This window comes from Pleurodeles waltl, chromosome 3_1 (assembly GCF_031143425.1).
Source record: "Pleurodeles waltl isolate 20211129_DDA chromosome 3_1, aPleWal1.hap1.20221129, whole genome shotgun sequence".
NCBI lineage: Eukaryota > Metazoa > Chordata > Amphibia > Caudata > Salamandridae > Pleurodeles > Pleurodeles waltl.
Genome location: NC_090440.1, coordinates 1,456,728,266 through 1,456,745,717, shown reverse-complemented (window position 1 = coordinate 1,456,745,717; position 17,452 = coordinate 1,456,728,266). Strand labels below are relative to the sequence as shown.

The 17,452-nt window shown below is 44.1% G+C and overlaps 1 long non-coding RNA gene across 1 annotated transcript in view; it reads right to left on the bottom strand.

The window, feature by feature from the left end:
* LOC138283372 (uncharacterized) overlaps positions 1–17,452 on the bottom strand; it is a 100,060-nt gene that overhangs the window by 11,097 nt on the left and 71,511 nt on the right. The window lies entirely within an intron of this gene.

Sequence of the window (17,452 nt, the reverse complement as noted above, 5' to 3'; positions counted from 1 at the left end):
TGTAGGCAAACACGATCCCTGGGCAGTAGTGGATTTTGGGCATAACAGTGATGATCGACTGTAATAATAAATAAATCGGTAAACGTAATTCCAGACTATGGCCCTCACTACGACCCTGGCGGTAAAAAAAATTGAATCATGACCATGGCGGTTACCGCCTTGGTCATCCGCCACTTCTCCGAACCGACCGCTGGGCTGGAGACTTAGGTCTCCAGCCCGGCGGCCGTCACAAGACCGCCGGCAGTATCATGACCCGGCTGACTGCCATGGATTTCATGGGGTTGGACACCGCCATGAAATCCATGGCGGTAAGCACTATCAGTTCCAGGGAATCCCTTCCCTGGCACTGATAGGGGTCTCCCCCACCCCCCAACCCCACCCCCACCCCCACCCCCAGTCCTTCCCCGACACCCCCCACCCCCCTGCCACCCCCCAAAGGTGGCAGGACCCCCCTCCCCACCTCTACCCCGACATCACTACACAGACACACACCGGACACGCATACAGACACCACCAACACACATACCCAAACAAACATGCCAACAGACACACACAAAGTCATACACGCACACCCACATTCAGACATACCCGCACACATCCATACAGACATACATACAGGCAGACATGCACACATTTCCAAACACACTACACCCCCGCATGCATACACGCACTCACACCCCCCCTCTTCATACTCACACGCACACCCCCATGCATGCACACAACACACAACACCCCCCATCCCCCTCCCCTAACGGACGATCAACTTACCTGGTCCCTTGATCCTCCGGGAGGGGACGGGATCCATGGGGGCTGCTCCACCGCCAGCACCCCTTCACCAGAACACCGCCACGCCAAATCACGTAACGTGATTCGATGGGTGGTGTTCTGTTGATGGGGCGGTGGAGGTGGAGCAACCTCCACTTCCTCGCCGACCGCCAGTATGGCTGCTGGCGGCTCTCTATCAGGAAAAGGACGGAGGGCTGCCAGCAGTCATAATTCGCCGAGTGGAAAACCGCCACCACTGGCGGTCTTCAGCACGGCGGTACCTCTGCGGTCTTGTGAAAAGACCGCTGAGGTTGAAATGACCCCCTATGTGTGTCTGGTGGTGTTAATGATGCACGCACACCCAATTGAAGAGTCACAAATGGTATAAATGGTGGGCATAACGGTGACAATCAATTCCAATTATATATCGGTGAATGTAAAACAGACTATGTAGATAATGGACGATTATACACAAGGGCCCTTAATGTAAAGAAGGGAAGCAGTATAATAACAATGCATAGAGCAGCAATATACATATTAAGGATGCTGTCAAGGGAATACAACTTCTATCGATGCATGTCATGATGACATTTGTACAAATTGGCCCTTATTGTAGAGAAGAGAAACAGTATACATTAAAATGCTTTGGGAAGCATTATAAATATTAAAATTGCTTTCAGAAAAACAGTGTCACCCTGACATGTATACAAGTAAGCATCTACTCCATGGCCACATCAACAGGAGTGGTATTGAACACTGTTCTTCTGAAAGCAATTTTAATATTTGTAATGATTCCCAAAGCAATTTAATGTATACTGTCCATCAGGCAGACCTATTGTCTCCGGTTGTGGGTCTATATTAGAACCCATATGCCAGTACTTAGACTACTTTATTAAACCATTTGTGCCCCTCACGGAGGCATATACTTTTACATTAAGGGCCCTTGTGTATAATCGTCCATTATCTACATAGTCTGTTTTGCATTCACCGATATATAATTGGAACTGATTGTCACCGTTATGCCCACCATTTATACCATTTGTGACTCTTCAGTTGGGTGTGCGTGCATCATTAACACTACCAGACAGACATAGTCTGGAATTACGTTTACCGATTTATTATTACAGTCGATCATCACTGTTATGCCCACGATCCACTACTGCCCAGGGATCCTGTGTGCCTACACTGCTAATCCAACCAGACTGCTGTTCTAGTTTTTATCACAGACATCGACCTGATTTTAGCTATGACGGTTAGCGTGTTTTGAAGTTGCCTTCGGCCATGGCCTCACCGTGCGTCCCATCACTACACTCAGAACTCGCACGCACGTACCATGCCGATTTACAGACTTAGTGGTCCTCAACCTCTACGGGTTGAGCGGACCAGAAAGGAAATCTTCCCTTCTGGGTCCACAGGCGGCTGGACGCTTCCTGCGTACCGCTGGGCTGGGGCTGTATATCCCACCCGGTGATTGGTCAAAGCCTGAACCAATCACTGTTGTACATGCTCGCTCCGATATGGAGGCAGAGCATTTTTAAGGCGAAATGTCCACAATACGTGCAGCGTTTTCATGATTGATCGCGGATGTACCCAGGAGTCGCTCCGACCCAGGTTTATCGATTCACCGGCCGGATTTATGACCGCATGGTGTCTGCTTCGGCAGCAGCCCTACCTTACAAGTAAGTGGTTCTGCCCTTCTGGAGGTATGCCTCCCTTCCCTAGAGATGTGAATAGCTTCACTAACGAACACTCTCTGCATTATAGATCAGTCGAGCCCCTGAAAACACAGCGCTCCTTGGCAATTTATAGCCTCTGGATGTTTTGAACCACCCCACAAACCTAGACCATTCCACTGCCTGCAAGTGGTCTATTTTAATGGATTAATCTCCATCTTCTCGAGCATTCAGTCCTTTGCCATCCCTGGACTCCTAATTAACCAATAAATACTTCTCTGTTTAGAAGTCTCTTGAGCACCAGATACTAGCGATCATTGGTGCTCCTTGATACTACGACTACAGACAAGCGTAGGGACTATTCCATATATTGTAAGTCCTTTTATTTATTTATTGATTTTCCGTACAGACCAATCCTTGCGATTATCTAGCATACTGAACAATGTAAATAATTTTTCAGCTGGAAGATGTCCTTGACCTACTGATTGGTTCTTTACACTGGAATCCAGGTGAGGTTTTCATGATGTACATTAATTCTATTATGTACACAGATTCACCATACCCCCATTAACACAGTGATTTTTACCACCCGTAGGTGCTACCAAGTCTGTTATCCTTGTCCTGATGATGACCTCTTGACTCACCTTAAATACGGGGTTGAAACGTCGACACATCTCCAAAGAGTGGATGAGACATTCACAAAGGAATTTTTGTGAAACTTCAGGGATTCCTGGATTGAAGGAGCCACTCGAAGTTTATAATTTTCTTTATACCACACTCTGCACTGACTGTATATATCACCTTCACTTACCCGCACTACAGCACTTTCACTGTTTTTTAGGAGCACCTACCAAGACGAATGTAAAATATAATACTCTTTCGCGAACAGAATCACATGTTCAATCTATATTTACATGAAAAATGTCTGGACTAAAATGATCAAAGTTATACATGGAGTAATACATTTCTGTTTGTATTCCATTTATGGTACACAGAGAATTTCTTAAGTCTTTTGTATCCAGCGGAAGTCCAGGTTAGTTCCCCCTTGCCCTGACCTTTAACGCTACTACATTTATTACCCTGGTCATAAGGGTTAGAGGGTATTTGCCTCATTGTTTTACCTGTGTTTCTATTATAGCAATGGTTAATGATTTGGCATTGAAGAAGTGACTCTGATGTCGTGAAACGTATTGGCCAGTTTAAAAAAAAAAAATACGAATAAAATATTTGAAGGATAATCTCCTTGTACACAATCACTTCATCTTCAGACCCCATACCTAGTCTTTTTTGCACAAAGTACAAGGTGGAGGGTGCCTGGAAACACGCTCCTTAAACTCCCACGGTTCCTGATGAGGATGGTCTCAGACAAGTTCTGCAGGTCATGACTTACCTATTAGGCCAGTGGTAAGTCAAGAGGAAAGCTCAAGGCTCTCCTGCAACCATTCCCTGTCATTGGCACTCCCTCTGAATGGGTGGGCATCAACACTGTTGGGCCTTTGGACCCTAAGACAGCCCTTGGCAACAGCTTCATCCTGGTCTTGGTGAACCATGCCACCCGGTACCGCAGGCTATACCTTTAATGTTAGTGACTGCACCAGCAGTGGCCAAGGCACTGATGGGGATATTTATCCATGTTGGGTTCCCCAAAAATGTCGTACCTGACCAAGGTAGCAATTTCATGTCTGAGTACCTGAAGTCCACGTGGAAGGAGCGTGGGGTAACCTATAAGTTCTGGAAACGTTATCATCTCCAAAAACTAATGGGTTTGTTGGGAGGTTCAACAAGACCCTTAAAGGCATGGTTATGAGCATGTCACAGCCCTTGAGGCGGTGTGGAGTGTCCTTCCGCCATGCCTTTTGTTTGCCTGCAGAAGGGTACTGCAGAAAGGGTTTGGCTTCAACCCCTTCGAACTTCTATAGCACCTCTTAATCTGGTGAAGAAGAGCTGGGAGCAAGCTCCAGGGGATTCCCTCCAGGGTGTGGTCATCTACATACTGGCACTTTGTACCCAGATGAAGAGCTTCTGGAAGAAAGCCAAAGAAAATCTAGAAGCTAGCCAAGAGGTCATAAAATGGTGGTATGACCAGAAGGCCATTCTGGTTAAGTTTCAGTCGGGCAAAAAAGTGTGGATGATGGAGTCTGTGGAGCACACAGCCCTGCCAGACTAGTTCTACTGATTGGATTTTTGCTGTTTTGGTCTAGTTTTATTTATTAAAAATCATTCTATTTCTGTAACTTGGCAGGGGCTCCTTTTTGTGTGGTGTTTTTCACATTATTACAGTTGAAGTGTTGCACAAATACTTTACACATTAGCTCTAAGTTAAGCCTGACTGCTCTGTGCCAACCTGTCAGAGGATTCAGCACAGGTTAATTTGAGTAGGCTTGTGCCTCACTCTGACACACATTGTGGTGGCTGTTTGATCAGGTTTCACACTCCAGCCAACCAACAACCCAATTTCTTATAATCACCCACCCCCCTTTTCCGATCCTCCATTATGTCAGTCACTCATGGTGTCCCTCCATGGCTCTTTTCTTATCCCTACCCTGTACAACATTTAAGTCACTCTTGCGTCTGCTCTTACTTGAACTTTTGACCTTTCTTTCATGACTTACACAGACAATAAACAAATCATGTTCCACCTTGACTCCTCTTGCGTTTGTCCCACGCTAACCTAGTTTCTTGTGTTTCAGAGGAGGTCATGGGAATGCAACATAAATCCTTGAAAGTCAATCCTGACAAAAATTAGATCCCAATTGTTGCTAAAAAACACCACAATATTGTCACCTGACAAGAGGCCCCGTCATATGCCCCCCTTACCCACTCCAGTGTATTTAGTCAGAAATCTCAGTTTCCACTTCGATTATTTACTCTTTCTGCCCTCCCAGATCAGCAGTGGTTCTTTGTTCTGCTTCTATCACTTGAAACTGCTTCGCAAAATTACAAAATCCCTTCCACAACCTGCTCGACAAATTTTTGTCCATGTAGTCATTTTGTCGCAGCTGAGTTATTACAATTCCATCTACTTCGGCCTTCCAGCATACAGCGGTCCGAGTCATGTTTCGGGTCCCCTGTTACTCTTGTTTACCTCCCCCGCCTTTTGTTCCCCTACACAAGTTTCTTATTCTAAGTAGAATTAAGTTCAAAGATTCTTGCCATGTTCACCATGCTTTCCTTCGTTTTTGGTCCACGATTTATTCAAAAATGGGTTGTTCAATACATAAACCAACTCCTCCTCAGATCTGCTTCCCAGCAGCTCCTAATAGTTTTCCGAATTCATTCCAAATGTTTGCCTAATTTCGTTCTGACAAACCCTGAACTCCTCATCTTCTTATTGGTAGTCACCTCACTTTTCACAAGGAACTAAAGACCCGCCTTTTCACTTCCTCTCACTAAGCTGTTATGCAGCTCGAAGGCAAGTTCGCTGTCTAGCGCCACAAGGCCCTTATTGGATAATAATGCACTCTATAGCATTTTCATATTCATAAACATTAATAACCTCCGAAACGTTTGTCTCGTACTATATGAACATCCATAAAACTTTTAAACCAAGGACTAGTTGACAACAATAGAAAAAACATACCTAAAAAAGACCAATCAACTCAGCTTGAAAGACCTTTTCAGTTTAAGGTATTATCTAAAAACATACAAACCTTGTACTAAAGTGAAAGTTTGATCTGATACATTGGAAATATATAGATTGCAAAAAGACCAATCTGCATGATCTGCTGTTAAACACGGCCAATCTGGGGTTTAAATGCAGTTTATATTCATCACCGACCTGTATTTTAATTAAAATATAGGCTATACTTTCATTATTGTGGCAAAGCAAAGATCGCCTATGTCTTTTGGGGATGACGAAGACTGCTCTGACCATTTAGGGGTATATCACACTAATACTGTACAAAAAATCATTCCCCGTACTTTCGATTTACAACTATTGTTAAAACCAATATAATGTATTTGAGAAATGATATAATAGCTTCTTCAGTGGTTTAGGAGTGACTGGATTACTTTCGCCAATTCTCTTCAACATATCCTTTTAGAATGTCTCTATGTTACTGGTTAACTTACAGGCTATGTCATGTATGATAGTTCTCCGCATACTAAACCAATCGGGCTGTAGAATGCTCTACACGAGAATAACTTTCCAACTTCCAAGGGACCTAAATAATCCTGTGGAATCGGTACCTTTGCGGCTGTTACAGCAGGCACATTCCTGCTGAATGTATACAAGCCATCTAACACACATCTTCTGCCACTGAAGACCAATGTTTACAGATCATCTGATGCTGTGATTCTTCCACTGAACAAAAACATTATTACAGAATGAATACAATATGCTGTTAACCGCAGCTTTCCTAGGTTAATATTATTATAAGTGCTCACAACCAGTAGCTATCTTCATCTTACTCTTAACTCTGTTGTGTGCAATTACTCAACTTGTCAACTACCATCCATCTAGTGCCACATCCAGTTCTGCAATATTTTTTCTTTTAATTCAATCTGTAGCATTTGTACAACTTTGCCGCTCCTAAAATGTCCTGCTGCACTAGAATCCACTAAAGTAGAGACTATTTTTAAAGCAATGTCTATATGAAATTGCATCAGAGAATTCTCAGCAGTTTAGCTCTATGAAATCCTGACCCAGGTTGTTTCCTAACCTTGTGTTTGGATATTTCCTGATGATGAGTTTCTTCTCTCCACAGGAGAAACACTCCCCCTTTTGTCGGAGTTTTCTCCTTTGCTCTAAGAGGGTGCGTATGCCGCTTACACACTTCTGGTTTGACTAGCATTTTGGTTGCCAAACATCATTCAGGGTCTCAATTCCTAAACCAATGTGGCAACGACACACATAAATGTTGCATCTAGATTTAGAAACTGAGGATCTATGCATTTTTACGTTTGCAGGTTTTCCTTATGATTCAGCAAAATTTGCATGATGTGAAGATATTCACATCCAAGGTGACACTTACCAATGGAGAGTGTGCATTTCTAGGAAGTATCAGTGAAATGGCACGACAAATGAAGTGAACACTTACAAAAAATGCATTGCCTCTTTCATATATCCGTGCAATTTTAAACTTATACCTGGATAACTAGTAGAGCTCAATCAATCAAACAAATAAACTTTATTCGGACTCCTATGTGACCATAAAAGCACAACATTTAAGACAAATAAAATCAATACATCGGGGACATGAAACATTAAATAGTAAATGCAGTGTTTTATCCCCATATAAATAATGGAACATATTTCGTCCTCCATGACAACACAACTTTTAGAATCAAATAAAGGCCGTCACATTAGGGTCATTGGAACATTTAGGTGCAACATTAGGTTCACCAACTCCCTTTATAAATCATGAAGCATATTTCCTCCTCAGTCTCAAAGCCTGTACTATAAAATTCAGGACAGCATAACATATTTTTGGAGACTCTAAACACTATATGGCCATAAAACCCTCATGATATGTTATGGGACGCTTCTCTCTAAGAACAGGGCAGGAAAACTGTTTTCTAAAAAAAGAGTACAATGTGCAAAACGGCATAAAGCGAACAGATGGTTGTCTAGAGACCCCATAACATGTGAGGCAGGGTAATGAAGGGAACCATGAGCCCACAACTGGAAAAGCACCCCAAAAGTGAATTGTATTAAGCTGAGTTAGGTAAAACCTGTGTTCTGTCCCCTTTATTCATGTCAAACAGTGCTCCATTCCAGTGCATGTTGAGATCGGTATATACAATTGCACTGAAGATATATCAGCCACTTTTGCTGCTCTCAGTCTATCCCTGTGGGCAAGATACAGCTCCTTAACTTGGGCCTTGCCGCTCGAGCTAATATTCTCCAGGGTCTCAAATAAATGGTTCACGCTTATATCCCGCAATGTGTTTTTACATAAGAGATCCACGGGATGACCAGATGCTTACTTTGTTTAATGCAGTCCTACAAGATTTCACAGGTGAAAATCAGCTCCGGGGAGAACCAGACCTTAACCCATAACAAAATGGGCACCAGACCCACCCAATCTTCCAGGAACCCCAGTCCCACTTCACAATGAGAAATAAAAGACGAAGTCAATCTGGGGAACCCTACCAGATACATCAGAAATATATAGATTGCAAAGAGACCAATCTGGGGGCCCTAATGGTCTGCTCAAGAACCCTTTTTCTATTGCCTAGACTGATTTTGGTGACCTATACACCCCCAGACTCGTGTACCATACACACCCGCAGAAAGACATTTACTTTTTATACAATTGAACTAGTTCTTTTGGGGGTTTATGGTCTATGTTCTTTGCAAACCTGAACGATGTTTCACACCCAGCCTCCAAGGCTTGTGCCCTCTGCAATAGGAGGTGGTCCCAGGAAAGGTTTGCATTAAATAAACTACCCATGTAACTAAAATGCTTAATTTTTTTGATGGGTACATCATCCAGATAAAACATTTTTGAGCGGATATTTTTCGGCCCACAAGTTAAAATGTAAGATTGATTATTATTGCCCTCGAGGTTCAGACTTTGCATAAAACTAAAAAAACATTTAAATGTGCCTGGTGACGATTAGCTGTACGGGCTAAGAGGACTGTGTCGTCTGCATACAACAGGACGGGGATTGATCTCGAGCCAATTTTAGGCACATCCAAAGTACTGAAAAAAAGAATCCAAAGTATTAATATAACATAGGAATAAAAAAGGGGCCAAATACAATTCTGCCTCACCTGGCGGGTGACTGGGATAGGGGGCGTCAGGTCGCCCAACTGGAAATACCACACTCTCATATAATTATCTTGATGTAGGTTTCTCAAAATAGCCAATAGAGGGGGTTCGATGGCATAATGTCCCAAAGTTTTCCCCTGTCCACTAGATCAAAGGCACAGGAGAGGTCAATGAAAGCCGTATGAATGGCACCTCCCCTGGCATTTGCATAATTACCTAGGATCAGGAAAAAACGTAATGCTTGTTCTGTTGTACCCCTGCCTGGGCAAGAACCATATTGCACACCCGTAAAAAACGAATTATCTTCTGCCCAAGTTTCCAATTTCCCAAAAATAACCCTATCAAAGATATTCATTGAGGAATCGAGTAGGGAAATGGGACGATAGTTAGAGGGCATATTTCCATCTCCTTTTCTATAAATAGGGACAGTGACTGACTATTTACAAGTTTCCAGGTTCCCCCTGATTATCAGTGACCTTAAGACATTCGTCAACAGAGGGGCCCACAAATCAGGATTATGTGTAGAGTTAAAAGTGTGAGAAACTCCTTAAAAGACCATTAATTTTAATACGTGCGTTAATAGAAGTCTTCTCATGGAAAATGAATGTTCCATGAATAATGTTTTACTTACAAAAAATTGAAAGGTGACGTTTAAACTAATCCTACACCTGCAGATTTTCCACACTGTAGAGGACCAGTGGACAAACAGTATAGGAGCAGGAAAGCTTTAGGTAACTTTTCCTGGCATAAGCTTGGGACTTTTGTACAAGAAAAAAATATAAATCATTGTAGTGCAAAGGCATGATTCTATGCATCAGAAACTTTAGACATTTATGTGAATAGGGTATACACAAAGCAATTTCGCAGTTTCTCCCATGGTGTTGTTTTGAATTGAGAAAATAGCTGTTCTGAGTTTAGCAATATATTTATCTGTTCCACAATATTTCTGCAAAACGTTTTACCACATCCAATCAGTCTTAATTATTACTCAATCCATAGTGTAAAGTCGGCAACGCGCCCTTCTGAGATCAATTAAACTGTACAGTTAACCCCTCAAACATTGCCACATATGACATAATACAACCTGGGATTTGATGGGAGCAGATATAGACTGGTAGCTAAGGTGGTGATTTTCGAATTTGGAATCCAGGGTTTGCCACTGAACAAAAAAAACACAACTGATTCTGACTCCACCTTCCTGTTTAACGCACTTCTGGTAACAACACGTTTTAACAGCATCCCTCCCTTTGACTAACAGTTATAGTCGGAACATCAGTTCTGTACTGATCCTTTCCTTTTCTTTTTTCTTCTTTTCACTGTACTATTTTCCTTAGTTTTGGTCCACAGCAAACTTTTTGTTTCAGCAGAGACAATGGCCCATTAAAAGATAAACCGGCTTCTGACTTGGACCATGTTTTTACTCATTATGAAGCAACTTTTCAGCGATCATCCACCTTGTAGTAACCTTAGAGGTTCCCTGCATCTCAGCCAAGTGCTCCCCTTTTCTAACTTTCTAAATCACATGACCTCCTTCTTCCATGTTTGGATATAGCTTCCATTTGTAGGATGGCTCACAATAATTTCAAGGGGTAACCACCTGCTTATTCGGATCATTTTTGTGTTTATCACACATTTAACTGTCCACAAATCTCCCTGATAAACGTAAATGTTTGCTACATTTCAGCCAAGCCGTCACCACTTTAACTTCTTTGCCTTTCAACATAGATTTACCCACTAAATACTATATTACTAATCTAAACACTGACAATTCTAATATTGACCTTAAAATAAATCCCTGCCTACCAACACCCGGAAGTTTATCAGTTTTTACCCAACATCTAATAAACTCACAACTAAGTGAAATAGAGAAGAAGGCACAACTAATTATACAATATGGATAATATGATCACTTATTGGTTCCACTAATTCTTTCTTGGCCAACTTTTACCTACTCAGGGCACTACTTAACTATTTTCTATTTCATTTTCTTGGCCAGTATAACCAACATTTTTTTAGGTGACATCAACATGACTGAGTATTACCGCCTGGGAAATCAAATCATGCTCCATACACACAATATATAAAATTATGCTATATACATTATGTCTTTCCCTAAACTAAAAATAGGACTTTCAAACAGTTATCAAGTCTACTACATACAATCAGACTGAACCTAATATAGCCTTAAAGCCCCCTGCCGAGGGCTCTACCAGTTGTTAAAAACCCTGAACCGGATGTGGGGCTCGGGCCTTTAACTACCACTTCAGCCCGAGGCAGATTGGCTATAATGCCATTAGAATATTCCACCCACTGAAGGCAGAATGTTCTAAATTAGAGAGGGAGAAACCGAAAGACAAACACTTGAGTGTTGGAGCAGAAGGCTTATACCAATCATTATTAGCCCTGGGCAACTCCATTGTCTTCAAAGGAGCTCCCAACATTCTAATGTTCTAATAGGTATTTGTATACATAATTATTTTTGACACTCAAAATAAATGATTGTGGTTTGGAGACTAAGGGGGTTATTCTAACTTTGGAGGAGGTGTTAATCCGTCCCAAAAGTGACGGAAAAGTGACGGATTTACCACCAGCCGTATTACGAGTCCATTATATCCTATGGAACTCGTAATACGGCTGGTGGTATATCCGTCACTTTACCGTCACTTTTGGGACAGATTAACACTCCTCCAAAGTTAGAATAACCCCCTAAATTTTTGAAAATACTGTTCTTCCTGTACTTTTTAGAACATTCACTTTCCTATTGTTGAGATACATGATTTTTAACTGTTCTCATATATCTATGGCTCTGTGTCTTCCCAGAATATATATATTTTTTTATTCTTGGTGCTTTAAGGTGATGTTTTGGTCCTACGATGATCCATTTTAAATGCACATGTGACTTGAACTACCAAATAATGGCAGTTGTTCTTTTAGGCTTGACAAAGTGCAGTGATGAAACATGGGTTGGCTGTTTTTCCAATGATGCTTGTTATGAACTACAACACTGGCTACTTGGCTGTGGACTATATAATATTTTAATCTCTCCAGCTGTCTTTCCAATCGAACTATATTGGTGATTATATGACATCTAGAACTAAAATTAACCATGCACCATATTCTTGTAAAGATTTTTATTGGGCTTCATCCCATAAGACTTATGTGTGTACCCTATCAGACTGTCCTCTTGTGGAAAGAGTGCCTACTGTTCCTGGCACTGCCATTCTGGTGCCTCAGTACTGTATACTATGGAGCTTTTTTTTCGCAATAAACTGTTCTTCTTTTAAAGGCTTCTGTAGTTTTTGCGTGGCTAGAGCCATTCCAGTGACTTCTCTTACAGGGGGCTGCAGTCACCCAAATGAATTCATGCATTATAGGTTAATCTCTAATGCAGGTGATCTTATGGGCTATATTTCATGACTTCTCTTTCCTTACTTTTAAATTTCTGCCAACCTACTTATCTTTTTTCTGTGTTTTGCAGAAGTATGCAAGACGATGTAAATTGCAATACCCGTGGGCAATAAATAGGGTTCCAAACAATATCCTGAATCTGGGGAATGCTTGTAGGAAAGTACCATCTTGCCTGGCATGTTACCCCCATATTTCACTGTATGTATGTTGTTTTAGTCCTTGTGTCACAGGGACCCTGCAGGCAGGGCCCCAGTGCTCATAGTATGTTCCCTGTATGTGTTCCCTGTGTGGTGCCTAACTGTATCACTGAGGCTCTGCTAACCAGAACCTCAATGTTTATGCTCTCTCTGCTTTCCAAATTTGTCACTACAGGCTAGTGACTAAATTTACCAATTCACATTGGCATACTGGTACACCCATATAATTCCCTTGTATATGGTACTGAGGTACCCAGGGTATTGGGGCTCCAGGAGATCCCTATGGGCTGCAGCATTTCGTTTTGCCACCCGTAGTGAGCTCTGACAATTCTTACACAGGCCTGCCACTGCAGCCTGCGTGAAATAAAGTCCACGTTATTTCACAGCCATTTACCATTACACATAAGTAACTTATAAGTCACCTATATGTCTCACCTTCACCTGATGAAGGTTGGGTGCCAAGTTACTTAGTGTGTGGGTACCCTGGCACTAGCCAAGGTGCCCCCACATCGTTCAGGGCAAATTCCCCGGACTTTGTGAGTGCGGGGACACCATTACACGCGTGCACTATACATAGGTCACTACCTATGTATAGCGTCACAATGGTAACTCCGAACATGGACATTTAACATGTCTAAGATCATGGAATTGTCCCCCCCCCCCCAATACCATTCTGGTATTGGGGGGGGGCAATTCCATGATCCCCCGGGTCCCTAGCACAGAACCCGGGTACTGACAAACTGCCTTTCCGGGGTCTCCACTGCAGCTGCTGATGCTGCCAACCCCTCAGACAGGTTTCTGCCCTCCTGGGGTCCAGGCAGCCCTGGCCCAGAAGGCAGAACAAAGGATTTCCTCTGAGAGAGGGTGTTACACCCTCTCCCTTTGGAAATAGGTGTGAAGGGCTGGGAGGAGTAGCCTCCGCCAGCCTCTGGAAATGCTTTAATGGGCACCGATGGTGCCCATCTCTGCATAAGCCAGTCTACACCAGTTCAGGGATCCCCCAGCCCTGCTCTGGTGCGAAACTGGACAAAGGAAAGGGGAGTGACCACTCCCCTGACCAGTACCTCCCAGGGGAGGTGCCCAGAGCTCCTCCAGTGCATCCCAGACCTCTGCCATCTTGGAAACAGAGGTGTTGGGGGCACACTGGACTGCTCTGAGTGGCCAGTGCCAGCAGGTGACGTCAGAGGCTCCTTCTGATAGGCTCTTACCTCTCTTGGTAGCCAATCATCCTATCTTGGTAGCCAGACCTCCTTTTCTGGCTATTTAGGGTCTCTGCTTTGGGGAATTCTTCAGATAACGAATGCAAGAGCTCACCAGAGTTCCTCTGCATCTCCCTCTTCGCCTTCTACCAAGGATCGACCGCTGACTGTTGCAGGATGCCTTCAAAACCGCAACAAAGTAGCAAGACGACTACCAGCAACATGGTAGCACCTAATCCTGCCGGCTTTCTCGACTGTTTCCAGGTGGTGCATGCTCTGGGGGTAGCCTGCCTTCACCCTGCACCAGAAGCTCAGAAGAAATCTCCCGTGGGTCGACGGAATCTTCCCCCTGCTAACGCAGGCACCAAAAGACTGAATCACTGGTCCTCTGGGTCCCCTCTCATCCTGACGAGCGTGGTCCCTGGAACACAGCAACTCTGTCCAAGTGACTCCCACAGTCTAGTGACTCTTCAGTCCAAGTTTGGTGGAGGTAAGTCCTTGCCTCCCCACGCTAGACAACAAAGCTGTGTACTGCGTGATTTGCAGCTGCTCCGGCTCCAGTGCACTCTTCCAGGATCTCCTTCGTGCACAGCCTAGCCTGGGTCCCCAGCACTCCGTCCTGCAGTGCACAAACCTCTGAGTTGGCTTCCGACGTCGTGGGACTCTCTTTTGTAACTTCGCGTAGACTCCGGTTCACTAATCTTCTAAGTGCCTGTTGGGGTACTTCTGCAGGCGCTGCCTGCTTCTGTGAGGGCTCTCAGAGTTGCTGAGTGCCCCCTCTGTCTCCTCCTCCAAAAGGCAACATCCTGGTCCTTCCTGGCCCTCAGCAGCTCCCAAAAACCTCAACTGCAACCCTGGCAGCTAGCAAGGCTTGTTTGCAGGATTTCTGCGTGGGAACACCTCTGCAAGCTTCATCCCGGCGTGGGACATCTTTCCTCCAAAGGAGAAGTTCCTAGACCTCTTCTTTCGTGCAGAATTCCAAGCTTCTTCCATCCAGAGGTAGCTTCCTGGCACCTTCATCCGGGGTTTCCTGGGCTCCTGCCCCCCCTGGACACTGTCGCGACTATTGGACTTGGTCCCCTTGCCTTGCAGGTCCTCAGGTCTGGAAATTCATTGTCAGTGCACTGCTGGTGTTTGTTGTTCTTGCAGAATCCCCCTATCACAACTATTGTGCTCTCTTGGGGTAGTAGGTGTACTTTACTCCTACTTTTCAGGGTCTTGGGGTGGGGTATCTTGGACACCCTGACTGTTTTCTTACAGTCCCAGCGACCCTCTACAAGCTCCCATAGGTTTGGGGTCCATTCATGATTCGCATTCCACTTTTGGAGTATATGGTTTGTGTTGCCCCTATACCTATGCTTGCCTATTGCAACCTATTGTAATTCTACACTGTTTGCATTACTTTTCTGACTCTTACTTACCTATTTGTGGTTTGTGTACATATAACTTGTGTATATTACTTACCTTCTTACTGAGGGTACTCACTGAGATACTTGTGGCATATTGTCAGAAAAATAAAGTACCTTTATTTTTAGTAACTGTGTGTATAGTGTTTTCTTGTGATATTGTGCATATGATATAAGTGGTATAGAAAGAGCTTTGCATGTCTCCTAGTTCAGCCTAAGCTGCTTTGCCATAGCTACCTTCTATCAGCCTAAGCTGCTAGAAACACCTCTTCTACACTAATAAGGGATAACTGGACCTGGCAGAAGGTGTAAGTACCTTTGGTACCCATTACAAGCCAGGCCAGCCTCCTACAATGCTCTGCTTGGGTTATTGTCTGAACCTCCATTTTAAGTGCGGCTCCTTGACATTGACGTCCAACTACAGACCTCACTCAGCACGCTCGCTGAAGGGTTTTTTCCCAGATGATCAGCTTGAATCTATGCAGACACCTTTGCAGTCACCTTGTGTTTGCAGGCATTCTGTATCTCTGCCACTATTGATTCAGCTACTGACACGCGCGGGGATGCGGGAAAAAGTCTGCATAGAATGGGCTCTGTTACTGGAAAGCCTGCACTATGCAAAGTAGCAGGCTTGCAAGCGCACAATCCCAAAACGCGTTGCACTAATGTTACATTGAAATAGGAAATGTATTTGAGAACTGCAACATCCACATTGCACATCCTTTTAAGTTGTTAAACAAATGGGACTCTAAGTGCAACCCACTAGGACACGCATCAGTTGCTGGTGAATGCTACTATGTCTCAAAGGCCTGTCGTGGGTAAGAGGTAACCATTTGGAAGCTGAATCTTTCCATGCACGACTACTTCCACTGTGTGAGGGATGCTGCTGGCTTGGGGGGTGGAGGGGGGGAGTGATAGCTGTCCCATCGGCCACGGCATGTCCCACCAATGTCTCTTTCAAACTGTGAAAGAAAATGTAGATTCGGGGTCTGCTGTCCATTCCCTTTCATGCCACGTCGTTGGCGGGTTAGGGGGTGTATTTCCAAGTGATATGTTATCTATTCTATTATCCACAGCACAAACAAGGCAAATGCCACGTGATTTCACAGGAAGTCATGGTTTTAAGCCTGAAAAGAAATCAAGGATTGGCAGGGCTCAAGTTGTGCGAAGTCAGCGGTTTATTCTGTCCTCTGCTTCTCGCATTTGTTTCTCCATTCTAAATGCAGGACTACTAGTACCAGAATGCAAAGCAAAACAAGTGACTGCGCGAGCTACTCACAGCTGACTTGTTCCAGCTCGAAGTTTCTGTGTACGAACAAATCTCGTTCAGTAATGAAAACAAAAACAGATACAGACAAACCATGATCTGTCACCTTTGACAGTGCTTGTGCATCTTGACTCCAATCTGTGGGCGCGCTTTCTCCCTCTCCTCGGCCCTGCTCCTGTCTCTCTGGAGATAAAACTGTTGTCTTTCTATCGGCCGTTTTAACACCTTTTTACCTTTCAGTTTTAAGTCTTCTCTCGCTCGATACGTTTCTCACACCTAGTACCCCCCGTCTTATTGTAAATCTCTCATACATTTTTACAAATGTTTCTCTCACTCCGAAACCTCTCTCGCAGCAGAGCTGCCCCCACTGCTTTATTCTGGAGATGCTCCTTCTTTCCATCATTTTCCCTGTGAATTCCCTCCTCACCGTCTCCGTCTCTCAATTATCAGGACACTTTCCATTAAATCGCTCTCTTTATAAATGTCTCTTTCTGCTCCTCTGGCAGTCTAGGGTCTCTCCACATTCTCATCATTTCTCTTTGTCCCTCTAGTCGCGTTCACTCTCTTTCTCCTTTGTCTGTTCCCTCCGCTCCTTCCGCCTTCTCTCTTGGGAAACTCTGGTCACCTTCCAGCTACAGACACATCTGGAGTTTTGCAGGTGCTGGATGTCTTCCAGTCAGGATTTCGCCGCGGCTCTCCTGGGCTCGAGCCTCTCTGGTGGAGGGCTCCTAGATGTGGCGTCAGGGTTTCTGGCTGTGGAGCGCGGCATCTTCCCGTCTCTCCGCCGTCGGAGGCTGGCCTCGTTGCGTGGCTTCCTGCAG